General features: G+C 39.7%; 1 long non-coding RNA gene across 1 annotated transcript; it reads right to left on the bottom strand.

Annotated features, from left to right (window-relative positions):
* Positions 1-10,505: 10,505 nt before the first annotated feature.
* Positions 10,506-13,316, bottom strand: LOC120858649. Its single transcript, XR_005719922.1, has 3 exons — positions 13,297-13,316; positions 12,522-12,524; positions 10,506-11,028 (listed from the first exon to the last, which is right to left on the bottom strand). It is a non-coding gene; the product is annotated as an uncharacterized LOC120858649 (long non-coding RNA).
* Positions 13,317-18,313: the final 4,997 nt, after the last annotated feature.

Raw genomic sequence — 18,313 nt, forward strand, 5'->3', positions numbered from 1 at the left:
TTAAATCCAACTGAGCCTTTTCCTTCAAAGTCGCTGGCTCCTTTCCTCTAGGCTTAAAAACAAATAGAAGCAGACACAGATCTGAACTGAAGAAAAATAGAAATTGGTCTCAGGAACAGTGGGAAGAGTGTTAAATCACCCATTCTCTGTCGAGGCTTGTAGAATGTCTTTTGTTGCCTTTGTTAAGCATGAGCAAAATAAAAGGAAACAACATGATATCTAGGCAAACGAGTAATAGCAGTGGTTTTACAACTTGAGAGAATAATTAAGGCAAATTCCTGGATCCTGTCCCTAGAGATTCTTATTCATTTGGCCTGAGAGGGGTTCCAGTAATTTGTACTTTAGCCCAGCTTCCAGATAATGCTGACGCTATCAGTTTGAGGTCCACACCGCAGAGCACAGTACCAGAGGTACCAGAGGTCAGAGTGCGAAGAGCTCAGGACAAATGTAGCTTGTGGAACAGAAGAAGATTTTGCACATTCACTTCACATTTGTGGAATGACTTACTAAGAACAAGACAGTCAGTAAAATGAGAACCTCAAAGAAGAAACGGAATGAGATGAGATTGTTTTAAAGAAAATAAATTGAGGGTTTAATTGTTGCAGTTAATCTGTTTTATCAATACAGTGTATTTGTTATCCTTTGGGTTAATATATTAAGACTTTTGGGGGTGGGTATTTTAAAAGGAAATGTTAAATCTTTGAGTATAAAATAATGCATTTGAATTGCCAGATTTTCTCAAGGCAGAGTATTTAAATTTTTACCATTCTGAGTAGGCAAAATCTATACTCTTAGTTTTATTGTAGTAACCACAGTAGAGTTCTTAAATCACTAGGGAAACCCACTCTAAACTTAAGCCCCCCAAAAGGAAAAGGTTAACTTTCATGTAATAGAAAAATCCAAAGTAAAGTTGGTCTCATTTTCTATGAGCCTCCACCGTAATTGGGGAGATTTTGTGGGGGCCTGGGGAGAATGGGAAAGGAATACAAAATGTTGATAAAGTCTCAGATCACCTTGTTGAAACTTGAGTTACATTCTTTGGATTCTGTTTCTCAAATAATATCCACTCTAATAATTCTGACATGTTAAGTCTGCTTTTTTCTAATTATTGACTTTATTCCCTGCACACAACCTCCTTCCTATTCAGGATCATAACTGTGTAAGACAGGTTTATGGCTTTGTGGTTATAAGCTGTTGAGATCAAGTGCTTAGGACCTGGGAATTATCTGGAATGGATGGAGCCAGTGTTGGGTCGCTTGGCTTGGCTAGTAAAGTGTTACAACCTGGCTGGCAGGTTGCTGCCAGTATTCCCTGGGGCCACTGGCTATTCTCATTTACTTTGTGTACTAGCAACTCTTACTAGAGAAAAAACAATTACCACTCTTGTTTATCCCTACTCTTGAGTTGCTAAGAACACTTCTGTTTGCAGGGAAGTATGCTGATGACATTTCCCCCTAAATACTTCTTAATGTATTAGAAAATGCTACTGAATTTCATCTCTTTAATGGTCCAGACGATCTAGAGATGAGACACTGTTTTTAAGGTATTAAAACATATAGTGTATTTAAATAATATGTGAACTATGAACTTCCAGATGTTCAAGCTGGTTTTAGAAAAGGCAGAGGAACCAGATAAAATTGCCAACATTTGCTGGATCATTGAAAAAGTAAGACTTGAGTTCCAGAAAAACATCTATTTCTGCTTTATTGACTATGCCAAAGCTTTTGACTGTGTGGATCACAACAAAGTGGAAAATTCTGAAAGAGATGGGAATATGAGGCCACCTGGCCTGCCTCTTGAGAAACCTGTATGCAGGTCAGGAAGCAACAGTTAGAACAGGACATGGAAAATCAGACTGGTTCCAAATAGGAAAAGGAGTACGTCAAGGCTGTATATTGTCACCCTGCTTATTTAACTTATATGCAGAGTACATCATGAGAAATGCTGGGCTGGAGGAACACAAACTGGAAGCAAGATTGCTGGGAGAAATATCAATAACCTCAGATACACAGATGACACTACCCTTATGGCAGAAAGTGAAGAAGAACTAAAGAGCCTCTTGATGAAAGTGAAAGAGGGGAGTGAAAAAGTTGGCTTAAAGCTCAATGTTCAGAAAACTAAGATCATGGCATCCAGTCCCATCACTTCATGGCAAGTAGATGGGAAAACAGTGGCTGACTTTATATTTTTGGGCTCCAAAATCACTGTAGATGGTGATTGCAGCCATGAAACTAAAAGACGCTTACTCCTTGGAAGGAAAGTTATGACCAATCTAGACAGCATATTAAAAAACAGAGACATTACTTTGTCAACAAAGGTCCATCTAGTCAAGGCTATGGTCTTTCCAGTGGTCATGTATGGATGTGAGAGTTTGACTATAAAGAAAGCTGAGCGCCAAAGAACTGATGCTTTTGAACTGTGGTGTTAGAGAAGCCTCTTGAGAGTCCCTTGGACAGCAAGGAGATCCAACCAGTCCATCCTAAAGGAAATCAGTCCTGGGTGTTCATTGGAAGGACTGATGTTGAAGTTGAAACTCCAATATTTTGGCCACCTGATGTGAAGAGCTGACTCATTTGAAAAGACCCTGATGTTGGGAAAGATTGAAGGAAGGAAGGAGAAGGGGACAACAGAGGATGAGATGGCTGGATGGCATCACCGACTCAGTGGACATGAGTTTGGATAAATTCCGGGAGTTGGTGATGGACAGGGAGGCCTGGAGTGCTGCTCTTCATGGGGTCACAGAGTTGGACATGACTGAGCGACTGAACTGAAATAATAGGTTGGTTATTAGTGTGATTGTGCCAATAAAATTTATAATATATGGAAATTTAGTGATATGAAAGATTTTGAGATTTGCTTCAGAATTCTGGAGAAAAGACTTAAGAGTTAAGTATCTTGCCCTGATTGTTTAGTTTGTGGGAGTGCTAAACCGAAAGGAAAACAAAACCATATACGCTTGGTGAGGCTTGAGGAAGGAGGAGAAAAGTAAAGAGAGCTTTATCAGGAATTACCACTTGTGGGAAGAGAAGAGACCACTAACAAAGCCAACTTAAAATTTTAATCTCAGTTTCACTTCACAACTGTTTATTTGCTTTAGCTATGATGTGGAATTTTTCAACTAAACTGAAAATAGAAGGCAGGATACGCCAGAAGAGAAGGCAAATTTACGTGATAGTTTTCTTGTCCTGACATAACTGAAGTCAGGCTACAGATGGACTCAGACCTGGAAGGGCCCTTCCCCCAGAAGGGATTTAGGAATCACAGTTTTCCTGACCACTTCCCCTCCTTACTTTCCATGATGAGAATTACGAAAGAAGGAGGGTACCAGTCCTAGGGAAGGCAAAGCTCAATCTGTAAGATGGATTTGAAAATACTGCACCTGTCCCTGAGCTGGAGTTTGGATCATAGGTTTTCTTGAAGTTCTTGTAATTTTAATTCAAAGAAGGTGCTCCAACCCATTAAAGTAGGGCCTCTCAACCTTTGTGCTGAAGCTCATGTCTACCTGGGATTGGCTTGATGTGACTTTGCAAAACACAATTTTGCCAAAGACCTATTTCAAAGTCCGTGCAAGAAATGCACTCCAAATTGTTCATGTTGCTTTTAACTTTTCTATTGTTCTAATAACTCCCTAAATCTTAAAATTTGCATTCCAGGAAGCCATTTCTCCTGAGACGTGTGTAACCCCTGCTGCACTGCTTATTTTTCTTGCATTGGGGTATGTGTGTGCACCTGTTTGTACCCATTATCTTAGGAAACATGGAGTCATTTGCTTTAAAATATACATAATGTACACATTATAGTCACTTGCTTTAAATGTTCATAAAGTTTATACATAATCTGCACTACAGCATTATACTTAGGGATTATTACAGTAACTGAAGAGGATGTGTTCCAGGAAATTTACATCCAGAAGAGGCATGTGGAAGATAATGTGAGAAGCGTAGCTGTGAGTTTTAAAATGTTAAAGAGAGTTACAATGCCAGGAAACCAATTAAATACTGTCCAGAGTTAAGTAATGGCAAACATACTGGAAACCTAAGCCTCTGAAAGTTGAGGAAGGCTAAAATGCTGGTTTTATGCTGGATTGAGGAATGGATTTGGTTAAGGCCGTGGTTCTTAGCTGGGGGTTTTGTCCAGGAGACACTGGTGATGAAACATTTTTGATTGTCACTCCTGGGAGGGTGTGGTGTGTAACTCCTGGTGTATAGCTGGTGGAGCCAGAAATGTTATGAAACATCCTACAGTGACCAAGACACTTTCTTACAACAAAGAATAATCTTGGATCAAAATGTTAGCAGGGCGGCTGTTAGGAGTGTTGGAGGAGGGTGCTGGGAAAGGAGAAGAAAAAGATTGAGAGACAGAGAGACCAGTGGATCAGCATATGCTTGCCTAGAGGGTACTGGAATGGATCCTGGGAACCATAGCCTTTAGCTGGGACCTGGAGTTGGTGGTGGGGTGGAGTGGGGAGAGAGCAGTTCTTTTCTAGCCAAGACTGAAAGGATTTCCTGTTAAGGCCTGGTATAGTTTCAAGGGTCTCCTTTGCTTCCCTGAGTAGTTTTTCCATATTTAAAATTGCTTCGACAGAGGAAGACTCATAAAGAGCTAAATTGAAGGTGACAAACATTTTTGTGGGAAAAGACTGTCAAGCCAACAAAGAGAAATGGCTCTTTATAAATGATTTCTGGTTTTGATTAGGAACAGAGGAGAAGGACTTTGAGGGCTTGAAGTTGGTAGTGGGCCACCGCGGAGCACGGAAGGGGATACAGAAAGAGGCTTCACATTGTTTCCGGGGGAAGTCCCTATTTCCTTGGAACTTGTGTGAGCAAGTGAACCATGATCAGAAGCAGCTTTGAGGTAAATAAGTTTAAAAGCAGCCTAGCATTTGTGTAGGAATATTTTTTCCCCTGGAGAGATTTGTATTTATGAGTTGGGTGGTAAAAGATGATTAATTCAGACTAATAGAGTCCAGAAACATCTTCTAACAATTAAAATAACTTGTGTTTAAATCTTCCAGGCTTCCACCTTTTCTTAGGCTGATGAGAGGGTGGTGGGGAATAGCTTTGGAGTCTGTAGGAAGGACAAGCAAATCCACACTTGAAAGGCAACTGTATTCTTTTAATATTCCAACTTCAGGACAATGTTTCTGTTTAGCTTCTTAAAGCATATTTTGAGGTTTCTTTGAGCCAGGAAATGTGGAGGCTAACAATTGTGAAGATGTATAGTGCAGTTCCTGCATTCAGGGAGCTTATAGTTCCAGTTAAACACAGCACAAAATAGTAAGTCCTGGTGAAAGAAGCCTAACAAAGGGGGCTACAGAAGTAGAGGGTGGGGCATTGGCTCTAAACCCTTGAATATAGAATTTTTGGTAAATGGGGGAGGAAGATTGGGGAGGCAAGAGGAACAAGGATTTCGGAGATGGGAAAGTACAGAGGAACAAAATCTCTGATAATTCCTGCAGGGAAGGATCATTGAGGAGAGGTGTCTGGGAGAGGGTGGAAGGAAGAGGGGTGAGTGATGTGATGGGAAATGGGCTGGAACTCTAGGTTGGAGGGAAGATGATAGAGGGCATTGAGAACTGAGGAATTGGTCTGCATGCTATGGATTAATAGCCAAGGAGGGGCTTTGTACCGGTGAGTAGTAGGATCAGATCTGGGTTTTGAGGTGATTAGGCTCTAGCGAGGGTGTTGGGGGGCTGGAGCAGAGGGGAGGCAGAGGCTCTAACAAAAATATTCTGGTATCCTCATAGCATCTCTTCAGATATCTGTGACCTCAGAGACAAACACACAGTGATTTATGCAGTTACAACTCACTTGTCAGATTCTGTGGTCATAGTCCCTTTATATTCTGGAGTTTTCTTTTACTTCAGGGTTTAGATTCATGCTAAAATTTACATTCCCTTAGAATTATCCTCTTTAAATAGTCTCATGTTTACAACATAATTTTTAACCCTTTGGTATCATTGAAGTTTCTTTTTGTATCTATTTTCTGCTCATTGGCCAAGGAGCCTGCCTTGCCCAGAGTACATGAAATTCATTGTAATTAAAAGTATCTGGAGTTTTAGCGTAATTATTCTTGTGGGGTTTTTCAGCTGCACCACGCAGCTTGCTAGATCTTAGCTCCCCAATCAGGGATCAAACCCATTCCCTTTGCAGTGGAATGGTGGAGTCCCAACCACTGGACTGCCAGGCAAGCAAGTCCCTCTTTTGTTTTTGAGAATCCATCCTTGCCCTTTGTGACCCAGTTAAGGACATAATCGTGACTTTAGTCTCTGGGGACAATACTCTGTACCCTATGAATATTGATTTCAGGAATGATACAGCTATATATTTGTGTAGGGAATTAATTTTTCTTACTCTAAGGAAAATCATATGATGGATATTAAACTGATTACTCTCTTGGACTGAACAAGAACTCGGTACAAGTATGCTGCTGCTGCTGCTAAGTCGCTTCAGTTGTGTCCGACTCTGTGTGACCCCATAGATGGCAGCCCACCAGGTTCCCCCATCCCTGGGATTCTCCAGGCAAGAACACTGGAGTGGGTTGCCATTTCCTTCTCCAATGCGTGAAAGTGAAGTGTGAGTAGGACCTAAAAGCCTTGTCCTCCTGAAATCTGAAATCTTGATTAGCCTATACTGAGCTGCCAGATATATTGATGTATAGATTCCCCTCTCCCATAGCAGTCAAGATGGCATAATACACTTGCTTTTCTCAGGAGAATAATGGGCAGTGACTAAAGGCTTCTCAGTGGTCCCTCACGACGGTGTTGTACCTCTCCATCTCTTACTATCCCAGAAATTTCTGAAGATCATTTGGATAGAAGATGAAAAACCATGTTACAAGGGAATTCATGCTTCTGGCCACTATGGAGTAACAGACCTAACTAAACTTCCTGAATAGATAATTAAAAGTAGATGAAATTTGTGAAACAACTACTTTGAGAAACTGGACAACAGGCAGTACAGGACTGATCCCCAAGAGAAAGAACATAGCAATGAACCGCCACTTTCAGACTTTCTCTTGGGAGTGTATCTTAGCTCAGGCTGCCCTGACGAAATCCCTCAAACTGGGTGGCTTGAACAGCAGGAATTTAGGTTCTCACAATTCTGGAGACTATGAAGTAATCAGCGCTCTCAGGGTTGGTTTCTGGTGGGCCTCTTCCTGGTGTGTAGACGACTGTCTTCTCGTGTGTCCTCACATGACATTTCTTCTGTGCCCATGTGGAGGGAGAGATTTTTGGTATCTCTTCTTAAAAGGACACCAACCTTATAGGATTAGAGCTGTACCATTATGACCTTATTTAACTTTATCTCTGTAAAGGCCCTGTCTCTGATATATAGTCACATTGAGGGTTAGGGCTTCAACATATGAATTTGGGGGAGCACAGTTCATAATGGGCACTTTCTGTGCTAAGATGCAGAGAAGGGGAGAATCCCAGTCAAAGCACAGTCTTGTTAATCAGTTGAGGTGGCAGTTCACGGAGGGGGCTAGAATTTGCAGGGCAGAAAATTGAGGAAAGAGTTATGCGAAGGAACAGCCAAAAGTCTCCACAGGTGTTTTCTTGAGTGTTCTGCTGAAACCTCTTAAGGCTGGGCAGAGAATGGGGAGTTGCAAGCTGAACAGTTACCAGAGCGCAAAAGGGCTGGGAAACATTCATGTTCTGAGCTGCCAGAATGGAGAGAGAAATTTAGGGCATTCAGTAGACACCTCAGAAGGGTTGCATCTTGGCAGTAGAGCTAAACTAGCCCAGAGTAAAGATTACCTTAAACTCCCACCCATAAGCTTAATAACAAGCCTTGAAAGCAGCACAATCCAGAAGTAACCTGTCACGTTGAACAGTCTTACACCCTGAAGGAACTAACAAAATTAAACCCTTCACAATGTAGAGTTTGCAATGTCAATCCATTTAAAAAGTTACTACTCATTGAAGGAATTAGGAAAATATGAATTGTAGCAGAAACACTGATAAATAGAAAACAATCAGAAATGACTGCCAATAGGATTAGCAAAGATTTTTAAATAGTTTTTATCCATCTATTCAAATACTTAAGGAAAAACATGGATATGGTGATGAGAAGATTTGGAGATACAAAAAAAGAACCAAATGGAAATTGTAGCAGTGAAATAATGCAATATCTTAGATGAATAGTTCACTGGAGGGGCTTAAAAGATTGGACACTGATTAAAAGATCTATGAACTTAAAGACATTGCAAAAGAAACTAAAGAAAGAAAAATCCAAAGTGGCTACACTATTTTGCATTCTCAACAAGATTGCTCCAGTTTGTCAACATCTTCACCAACAGTTATTGACTTTTTGATTATAGCCATCCTAGTGGTTTGTGAAGTGGTATTTCATGGTGGTTTTATCTGAAATTTTGATAGCTAGTGGTATTGAGCATATTGTCATGTGCTTATTTGCCACTTGTATATCTTCCTTGAAGAAATGTCTATGTTATAAGGGTTCTTCATGTATTCTGCATATTAAATTTTATCAGATATATGATTTGCAGATGTCTCATTTTGTGGGTTATCTTTTTATATTCTTAACTTTTTTTTTAGGCAACTTAGAATTTTATTGGAGTATAGTTGACTTACAATGTTGTATTTCAAATGTACAGCAAAGTGAATTATTTATATATTATATTTCAAGGGTATAGCAAAGTGAATCATTTACATATTACATATATCCACTCTTTTTTAGGTTCTTTTCCCATATAGGTCATTACAGAGTATTGAGAAGAGTTCCTTGTGCTACACTGTAGATCCTTATTAGTTTTCTATTTTGTATATAGTAATGTGTATATGTCAATCTCAGTCTCCTAATTTATCCATCCCTGCTTCTCCATAAATTTATTTTCTATGTGAGTCTGTTTCTGTCTTGTAAGTTTTTTTTTTTTGTACTAGGTTTTAGATTCCATGTATAATTGATATCATGATATTTATCTTTCTCTACCTTACTTCAACCAGTATGACAATCTCTAGGTCCATCTGTGTTGCTGCAGATGGCATTATTTCATTCTCTTTATATTTTAATATTCCATTGCATATATGTACCACATCCTCTTTACCCATTTCTCTGTCAGTGGGCATTTAGGTTGCTTCCATGTCTTGATGGTTATAAATAGGACTACAATGAACATTGGGATGCATATATCATTTCAAACTATACTTTTTCTGGATATATGCCTAGGAATGGAAATGCTGTATCATATTGTAACTCTATGTTTAGCTAATTTTTAAGGAACCTCCATACTATTCTTCATAGTGGCTGTACCAATTTACATTTCCACTAGCAAGTGAGGAGGGTTCCCTTTTCTCCACACCCTCTCCAGCATTTATTGCTTGTAGACTTTTTGTTGTTGTTGGCTGCACTGGCAGCTTGTGGGATCTTAATTCCCTGACCAGGGATCAAACCTGAACCCTCAATATTTACAGCATAGAGTCCTAACCACTGACTGCCAGAGAATTCCTTGTTTGTAGGTTTTCTTGATGGTGGCCACTCTGACCAGTGTGAGGTGATACCTCACTGTAGTTTTGGTTTGCTCTTCTCTGATAATCAGTGATGTTGATAACCTTATCATGTGCTTTTTGGTCATCTGTATGTCTTTGGAGAAAGGTCTATTCATTTTAAATTGTGTTGTTGTGTTTTTTTTTTCAAATTGAGCTAAATGAGCTGTTGGTTTATTTTGGAGAATCCCTTGTTGCCTGCTTCATTTGCAAAAATTTTCTCCCATTCTTTGGGGTTATCTTTTTGTTGTGTTTTTGGTTTCTGTTGCTGTGCATAATCTTTTAAGTTTATTTTTGTTTTTATTTTCATTACTCTAGGGGGTGGATCAAAAAGATTGTGCTGCTTACATCAGAGAGTGTTCTGCCTATGTTTTCCTCCAGGAGATTTATAGTATCTGGCCTTACGTTTAGATCTTTAATCCACTTTGAGTTTATTATTGTGTGTAGTGTTAAGAAGTGTTCTTGTAACTGTACATGTAAAATGTAGCTGTCCAGTTTTCCCAGCACCACTTATCGAAGAGATGGTATTTTCTCCATTTTATATTCTTGCCTCCTTTGACATAGATTAGGTGTCATAGATAGGTGCTTAGATTTATCTCTGGACTTTGTATCCAGTTTCATTGATCTATATTTCTGTTTTTGTGTCAGTACCATAATGTTTTTATTACTGAACCTTTGTAGTATAGACTGTAGTCAGGGACCCTGATTCCTCCAGCTTCATTTTTTTTCCCTCAAGGTTGCTTTGGCTCTTAATGATGTCCTTCAAAGCAGAATTTTTTTTTTTTTACTATTGGTGAAATCCAATTTTTCTTTTTTGTTGGTGTTACTTTTCCTATTGGTATCATATCTGAAAAGCCATTGCCTAATTCAAGGTCATCAAGATTTATGCCTATGTTTTCTTATAAGAGTTTCATAGTTCTTACAATTGGGTCTTTGATCCACTTTGCATTAATTTTTGTAAATGGCTTAAGGAGGCTTCCAAGTGCATTTTTTGCATGTGGAGTTCAGTTGTCTCAACACTGTTAAAAAGACCATTTTTCCCTCACTAAATTGTGTTGTCACCTTGTCAAAGGTCTACTGATGATAAGTGTAAAGGGTTTATATCTGTATTCTCATTTTTGTTTTTTTTGCCATGTCACACGGCTTGTGGTATCTTAGTTCCCTAACCACGGATCAAACCCATGGTCCAGCAGTGAAAGCGCCGAGTGCTAACCACCAGACAGCTAGGTACCAGGGTCCATCCTGGTTGTATCCAGGGTATCCGAAGCATGGATGGCGAGGCGAGAGAGATATATAGATTTAGAGAGAGATAAGGAAAGAATTTGCATTTAAGAGACTAGAGGAGAAACAGAGGCTTATATTCCTTGGTTTACACAGAAAATCAATAAAGTCTGGAGACAAGAGACTTGCACTGTCTACGTAGGCCGCAGGCGCCCTCCTGGTCTCCTGAGGGAGTGGAGACGCAGGGCGCCTTCCCATTCAGATCTTAGAAGCCCAGGCAAATAAGTAGACACAGCGGACCTCTGTGCTCCAGATGGGAACTAGCCTGAAAGAAGAGTAAGAAAGAAAAGACGACATGGGGAAACCAGACTTTCGAGAAACTGGCCCATCTCTTTATTTTTCAGGAAAGCTTTTATACTTTAAGTTGTACATAGAGATAAATGTAAGAAGCAGAGTCACGCAGGGTCAGCTGCTCTGACCCTTATCTAAAGACAGAGTGTTCTTTGCATACCTTTGTTCTTACAAGGGTCTTATGTTTGTTTACAATATCTTCTGGTCTGAAGACTGATTAACATTTTATGGCCCCATCTTTCTTTCTATTGATAAAGGTTAGTCAATCAGAAAACTTGTTTTCCCTTAAAATCTACTTAGTCTTAAGATAATAATAAAGTTATATTCTTGCATAGCAAGGATACAACGATTTATAACAAATAAAGAGGAGTACAGTGATTTATAATAAAGAAAAAATTCATTAACTCAAAAGTCTAGTATTGCTAATATCAAAACTATTATACTTCTTTTTCTACATTCCAATTACATTGTTTAATACACTCCCAGGTGCCTGAGGATATGGAGGCCTGGCAGCAATCATTAACTCAGCAATGAAACCCTTCACCAACATGACTTTTATCTTTAGAAAAACCCTATGCTAACTAAGACTTTCAAAATACTCTAAACTCTCTGTGCTGTTTATGGTTGAGAGGTTGTAAACATCATGTGCATAGTAGCAAGAGTGTGGATAATCCTGTCACACAAGCTAGTCTGCCAGCAGAGAGGTTTGACCTGAGACACTCCTTTTATATGCAGGAGACTGTTAACTGGAGCTCTAAGTTAATTTTCCAGAGAAAGGTGGTCAAGGATAGCCCATTAATGTCAGAAGAGTGTATATAACAGACAGATTTTGGTTTCAGGGGTAGATGCTCGAGCAGATCTAGGGGACTTCTGGAGTCTTGATCCGCCTCACCCGCATGACCTTGTCATGGCTGGGGTCAGGGAGTCCCTCGAGTCCTGACCCGCCTTTGCCCGTCAGGGCTCTTCCTCATGACCTTTGCCAGGATTTTCAATTCAATTCTAGCCTTATGCCAGCTTGCCCTCGTCTTCTATTGCTGATGATCTCTTTGCTTATAGTTTTCATTTCTTCATATATCAGTTTAGTATTTTGTGTTTGCCTGGTAATCTGTCCATTTCATTAATCTGTTTTGTTAGCATACAGTCGTTCATAGTATTTCTTTGTAATCCTTTTCATTTCTGTAAGTTTTGTAAATGTCTCTTTTGTTTCTCTTTTAGATAATTTGAGTCTCTTTTCTTTTCCTTGGCCTGTCTGGCTAAAGACTTGCCAATTTTGTTGATTTTTCTCAAGGAAACAACTTTCGGTTTATTGATTTTTTTTTTCTGTTGTTTTTCTATCTGCTGAAAACCAGTAATAAAGAGAAGAATCTTATAAAGCAGCCAGAGGAAAACAAGACTTGCTTGCTTTCAGTGGAAGACTTGCTTGCTTATAGAGGAAGAAGAACACCTACTAATACAGAACCTAAGGATACTACACTTACAATAGCTGCATTAAATTTCTTTTAAAAGTTTTGTTTAAAAAAAAGCATGTTTCCTTTGAGTCTAAATACTATCAGTTTGACCTTGCATGAGACAGTACACTTTCCTTGTCCCCAAATTCTCAGATGATACCATGTCCCAGAGTTCATGGTAGAGGTGATGGTTTTTCCTTCAAGCACAAAAGGAAAAAACAAAGCAAAGCATAGTACGCCGTGGTCCTAGTGTAAGCAGGAGTCTGCACTGATTATGACGCTTTTATGGAATTTTTTTCCTCCTTCCTTTTAGCCTTAATCCAGTCATTATCAACCTCAGCTGTGCTTTCGAATCAGCTGGGGAGTTTTTAAAAAACCACTGAAGCCCATTTCTATCCTGCTGCTGTTGCTGTTTAGTCGCCAAGTCATGTCCAACTCTTGGTGACCCCTTGGACCGTAGCCCACCAGGCTCCTCTGTCCATGGGATTCTCCAGGCAAGAATACTGGAGTGGGTTGCCATTTCCTTCTCTAGGGGAATCTTCCCAACCCAGGGATCAAACTCCTGCTTGTCAGTGTGTGTGTGCATGTGTGTAAATATATATGTGTGTATGTGTATACATATAAATGTAAACTATATGTGTATTGTATATGTATGTATATATGCATGTTGTGTTTTTCTCACTATTATGTGAAAATTTAAAAATATGTTCTGAAGTGGTGAGAACAGTGATCTTTAAACTGGGTGTATGAAGAACCCTGGGGGTGGAAGACTTCTCCAAGGAATCAGCTTTAGCTGAGTATCCAGGGTAGAATTGACATCCCAAGTATACTTTGTCCAGTTTCTCTGTCATATGAGGTGCAAGATTGAGGTGTTTCTTGGTCATGAAACAGATACTGTTACACACATACAAATACACACACATATAAACACTGTTGGGAGAAAAAATTTTCCTGTTACCTTATGTCCTAGTGGTTGGAGCCTGGGTGTTAATTGACAACTGTTAATTCACAACTACTTGAAGATCATGTCAAGGGGTTTGCAGTTCTTTGCTTTCAATAAAATTTTGAAAGGGTAAGTCATAAATATCCACTAAAATTTTACTTTCAGTTATCAAAATTTGTCATTTAAATCAACCATGTGCAACTAGTAATTGTAATGTTAACTCAGTCAAAATGTTATTTTGAACACATAGCCTTAAGATCATAGGAAGTTAAGTTTAAATATTTTTAAATACTTTGGTAGTCAAGAAATGTGAGGAGATGATCAGTAATAATCTTTAAGCATAAAAATGTATCACAGTCCAATAAACATCTTTGAAAGAAGTAGGGCTGAAAGTGTAAGTTCAAGGTGGGAGGTGGGAGGGAGGTTCAAGTGGGAGGGGACATATGTATACCAATGGTCAATTCATGTTGATGTATGGCAGAAAACACTACAACATAAAGTAATTACCCTCTAATCAAACACATTTTTAAAAAACAGTGTCAGTTCAAAAAGAAAAAAAAGAATGTTGTTAAGAGTGAGTTCATATATTTTTTAATGGAAAATAACAGGTCATATTGCTGTGGCCTTTAGGTTCCATTGGATTCATTTCAGAAAGTAATGTTTTACTTCAAAATGTCAAGATTCATAGTATATTGGAAATTAGGTCCTTCACAACTACTTAAACTTATGATGAATCATTATAGATGTCAACTGAAAAATGTAGAACGTGCATTAAAAAAATTTTTTTTAAGGGCTCAAGAAGGGAAAAGTGAAAATCACTGGTCTAAATTCCTTTGTTTCCTTCTGGAGGGCCAAGGACCATTCACTACAAGGTATTTTTATTTTAAACTTTGTCTTCATAGTTAATGAAGCAGGAATTGATTCATACTTTACAACTTCACCTGTTTTAGGACTGATAACTAATAAATGCTGCAAAAAAAAAAAGTATGTTTAGGAAATTGTGTGGGTATGTTTTGTATATTGCACTTTCTATCCTTGAAGGAGAAACAAATATGTCTGTGTAGTACAAAGTTACTTTTGCTGTCGATAATACTGATCAATACAGTTTATTTAATAGGAATAATGAAATCTTTCCATTCTGACATCAGCCTTCATTTCCTGTCAATTTTTAGTCTAATTTACCTAACCTAACTTTATAATCTATTACTAATTCTATGAATTTTCATTCTTTGGTTTGGTCAGAGGGGCTGTGGAAACGTGGGGCTCTGCACAAGCTTTGCAAGGTTCCTGTAGCAGATGAGGGTTCCCCTCACTGAGCACAACTTACTCCAGGCTACACACTGTACGTTTACTCTAATGGCCACCACGGCCATGGCAAGTTGATACTGTCTTTTTCTTACATCTGAGAGAGCTGAGGCTGATGGAGGTAAGTAGCCCAAAGGCACACAGCTAGTTGGTGGAGAGCTAGGATGTATCCCTGGGATGATCTATCAGATGACTTCCACTTCAGCGTACTGCCCTCTGGGCTCTAAGAGCAAAGAAGAGCACTCAGGTGAGGAACAGAGGGAAGAACATTGGATGGAATCTGAAGACCTGGGCTCACTTTCCAGACCTGGGCTCACCTTCCTGGCTAGTTGTGACATCATGAGAAGTCACCATCTTCCTGTGTTAGTGTCACTGGAACTTTGCAGGATTATATGAGATTTAAACTGCAAGCAATACAGGAGTATGTAGAAGCATTATTTCGTACTGTCTCCTAGCTCTTACTTTGTTATAGAATTAATGGGAAACCATATCACCTTTTAGTCACACAGTGTTCATAAAACATCATTCAGTTTTGTGGGACTGGGGACTGGGTTATGTTTTTCTGCCTCTGTTAAATCCAACAGTGATTGTACTGTCAAAGCTTGGAAGTGTGTAGTGTGGAGTATTCCTCCCTGATCAAAACCACTGGGAAAAGAACCCAGGTAATGGATGGATATTAGGAAAATATTTGCACATCTTTTTAGATTAATATTACCTGTGTGCATTCTAGATGTTGATCTAAAATGAATAGACTGCCAGATATTTCTCCAACTAAAATGGGTTTATTTGGGATCAGCAAAGAATTATAAATGAGTCTGCAACCATGTTGGGCCATGTGCAGGATTCCACCCAATACAAGGTAAAGAGAACTGTTCTGCAGATGGGGAAAGGACCCTGGGAGGGTACAGGAAATAAGAGTCCATGGCTTTTCAGTGGGTCTTTGCCAGGAAACAAGTCTTCTAGTTGGGCTCCACTACCTTGTAGGATGTGAGAGCTGCCCTTTCTGGTCTCCCAATTTTATTCCATTGAGGTTTCTGTTTAACATCTTGTACAGATGATCCATGAATTGAATGAACTCGGGTAGAGAACATCTACGTTGCTCGTGTTGAGCTCGGAATCTGGTCTCTAGAATTATGTAAGGGTAGAGTTACAAAACAAGAATACAGTGTGTATTAAAGGAATATCACTTGTTCCTTAAGGAGAAAAGAAATTTCTAAGTTCCAGTCTGGTTTCCCACTCTACTTTCAAGAATTCAGTTAAAGCTTTTACTCGCTCATAGAATTATTTCTCCCCAGTAACTGCTTCAACTGTCTTTTCTATGTTTGTTTGCCTGCTTCTGGCTAGTCTTTTTTTTTTTTTAAAGAACAATTTCAGATATTAAAAGCATAAAGAATAATTAATGAGGATCCATAAACTTACCACCTTACTTAAGCAACAGTCAAAGGCCCCGCAGTCCTCTCCCCATACATACACCTCCAGAGGTGAGCACCAGCCTGAAATTCGACATCTGTAATTCCCATGCCTTTCTTTATACTTTACCTGCATGGATATGTCTAACTAAATGATATAAATGGTTGCTTTTGCATGCTTTAAAACTTTATATAAATAGAATAATACTAAACATATCCATCTGCCCTCTTGATCTTTTCATTCAAAGTGAAGAGTTTTTGAGGGTTGTTCATATTGATTTAGGTAGGTCTAGTTCATTCATTTCACTGCTGTATGGAATTCCATTATATGGAATATGTCAGTTCAGGTTGCTTAACTAAGTGCCACAGACTGGTAGCTTACAAACACAATTTTATTTCTCACAGCTCTGGAGACTGGAAATGTGAGATCAGGGTTCCGGCATGGTCACATTTTGATAAGAGCCCTTTTCCAGCTTACAGACTAATTTTCTCTTTGGATTGAAGCCCCTCTACCCTCAATGCCTGGAGTAAAACCTGTGACCCTCCACCCCTCTCTTTGTGTGTTTCTGGAAATCACTGTGGCTTCTGTAAGTGCTTGGTCAAGGGTAAGGGTTTGCTCGAGTCATCTCTGGCCATCTCCTGCCAACCTGATGGGGTGGAAAATTCCTCAAAGGCCGCTGAGCACATTTCACTTACTCATCATCTGGACATAGTGACTCTATGGGCATCATTTGAATTACCTGTGATTTCTGCAGTCACCCTGTTTAAGGATTACTAGTTGCCTTAGGCGGGGGAAATTCTGTGATTATTCTGAGACTGGTCAGCTGACTCGCTCACCTTTGTGCCTCCCTCTTCTACCCTACTGCTGCTGCTGCTAAGTCACTTCAGTCATGTCCAACTCTGTGCGACCCCATAGACAGAAGCCCACCAGATCCCCCCATCCCTGGGATTCTCCAGGCAAGAACACTGGAGAATCACTGGAAAAGGGCTCTTATCAAAATGTGACCATGCCGGAACCCTGATCTCACATTTCCAGTCTCCAGAGCTGTGAGAAATAAAATTGTGTTTGTAAGCTACCAGTCTGTGGCACTTAGTTAAGCAACCTGAACTGACATATTCCATATAATGGAATTCCATACAGCAGTGAAATGAATGAACACTGGGTTGCCATTTCCTTCTCCAATGCATGAAAGTGAAAAGTGAAAGGGAAGTCGCTCAGTCGTGTCCGACTCTCGGCAACCCCATGGACTGCAGCCTACCAGGCTCCTCTGTCTGTGGGATTTTCCAGGCAAAAGTACTGGAGTGGGGTGCCACTGCCTTCTCCATCTTCTGCCCTACATGACATTTAGTTCCTGGGCTGGGACAGGTGATCTGTTTTTGGTGCTCCCTATAATTCTACCTCTGCACTTACCTCATTGTTTTGTCATGGTCTCTTTTCCCCTGAGGATACAGAAATGTGATTTTTAGCTTTGTATCACTAGTGCATGGCACAAAGTAGGTATGTAATAAATGCTTATTAAACAGGTGAAGAAACGAATGAGTGGTATGACCTCTAGATCTGGAATGAGAACCTGGTTTATTAGCACATTCAGTCTGAAGAGAGAGAGTGTGTGCCAGGTGTTTCTGGTAGAAATTTGTAATCAGTGGCTATTCACTCTTGAGAAAACCAGATTTTCCACAGACTGGTAAACTGAACTACACTTGGGACAGAGTCAGTTTTAGTGTATTCTCACACTCCACCATTAAGCACAAATAGAGCAGTGAAGAGACACCCAGAATTTTGCTCCGTGGCCATGTCCATCCCAGGTAGAGACTTTATTCATTCAGCATTCATCAGGTGTAAATATGTTTTCACATAAACAAGAGAGAAAGAGGCTAGTTTTTTCCCCTAGTGTGTTGTCACTTTGCTTACTAGTTTCCCCACAAAAAGCTTGTGTTATTTGGAAAATGACTCAATCAGGCATCATCCCTGAGGAGTCTGGATGGATGTTACATAGTCATTTTCATTTCCCAAGACAAGTATGTAAAAAGTGGATGCGGATGGTAGAGTTGTCCCCCCAGCCCCCTACAGGACTGACTCCTCTATGTCCCCCCGCCCCCCTCAGGACTGACTCCTCCATGTCCCCCCGCC

The sequence above is a fragment of the Oryx dammah genome, unplaced genomic scaffold (genome assembly GCF_014754425.2).
Source record: "Oryx dammah isolate SB20612 unplaced genomic scaffold, SCBI_Odam_1.1 HiC_scaffold_2, whole genome shotgun sequence".
Taxonomy (NCBI): Eukaryota; Metazoa; Chordata; class Mammalia; order Artiodactyla; family Bovidae; genus Oryx; species Oryx dammah.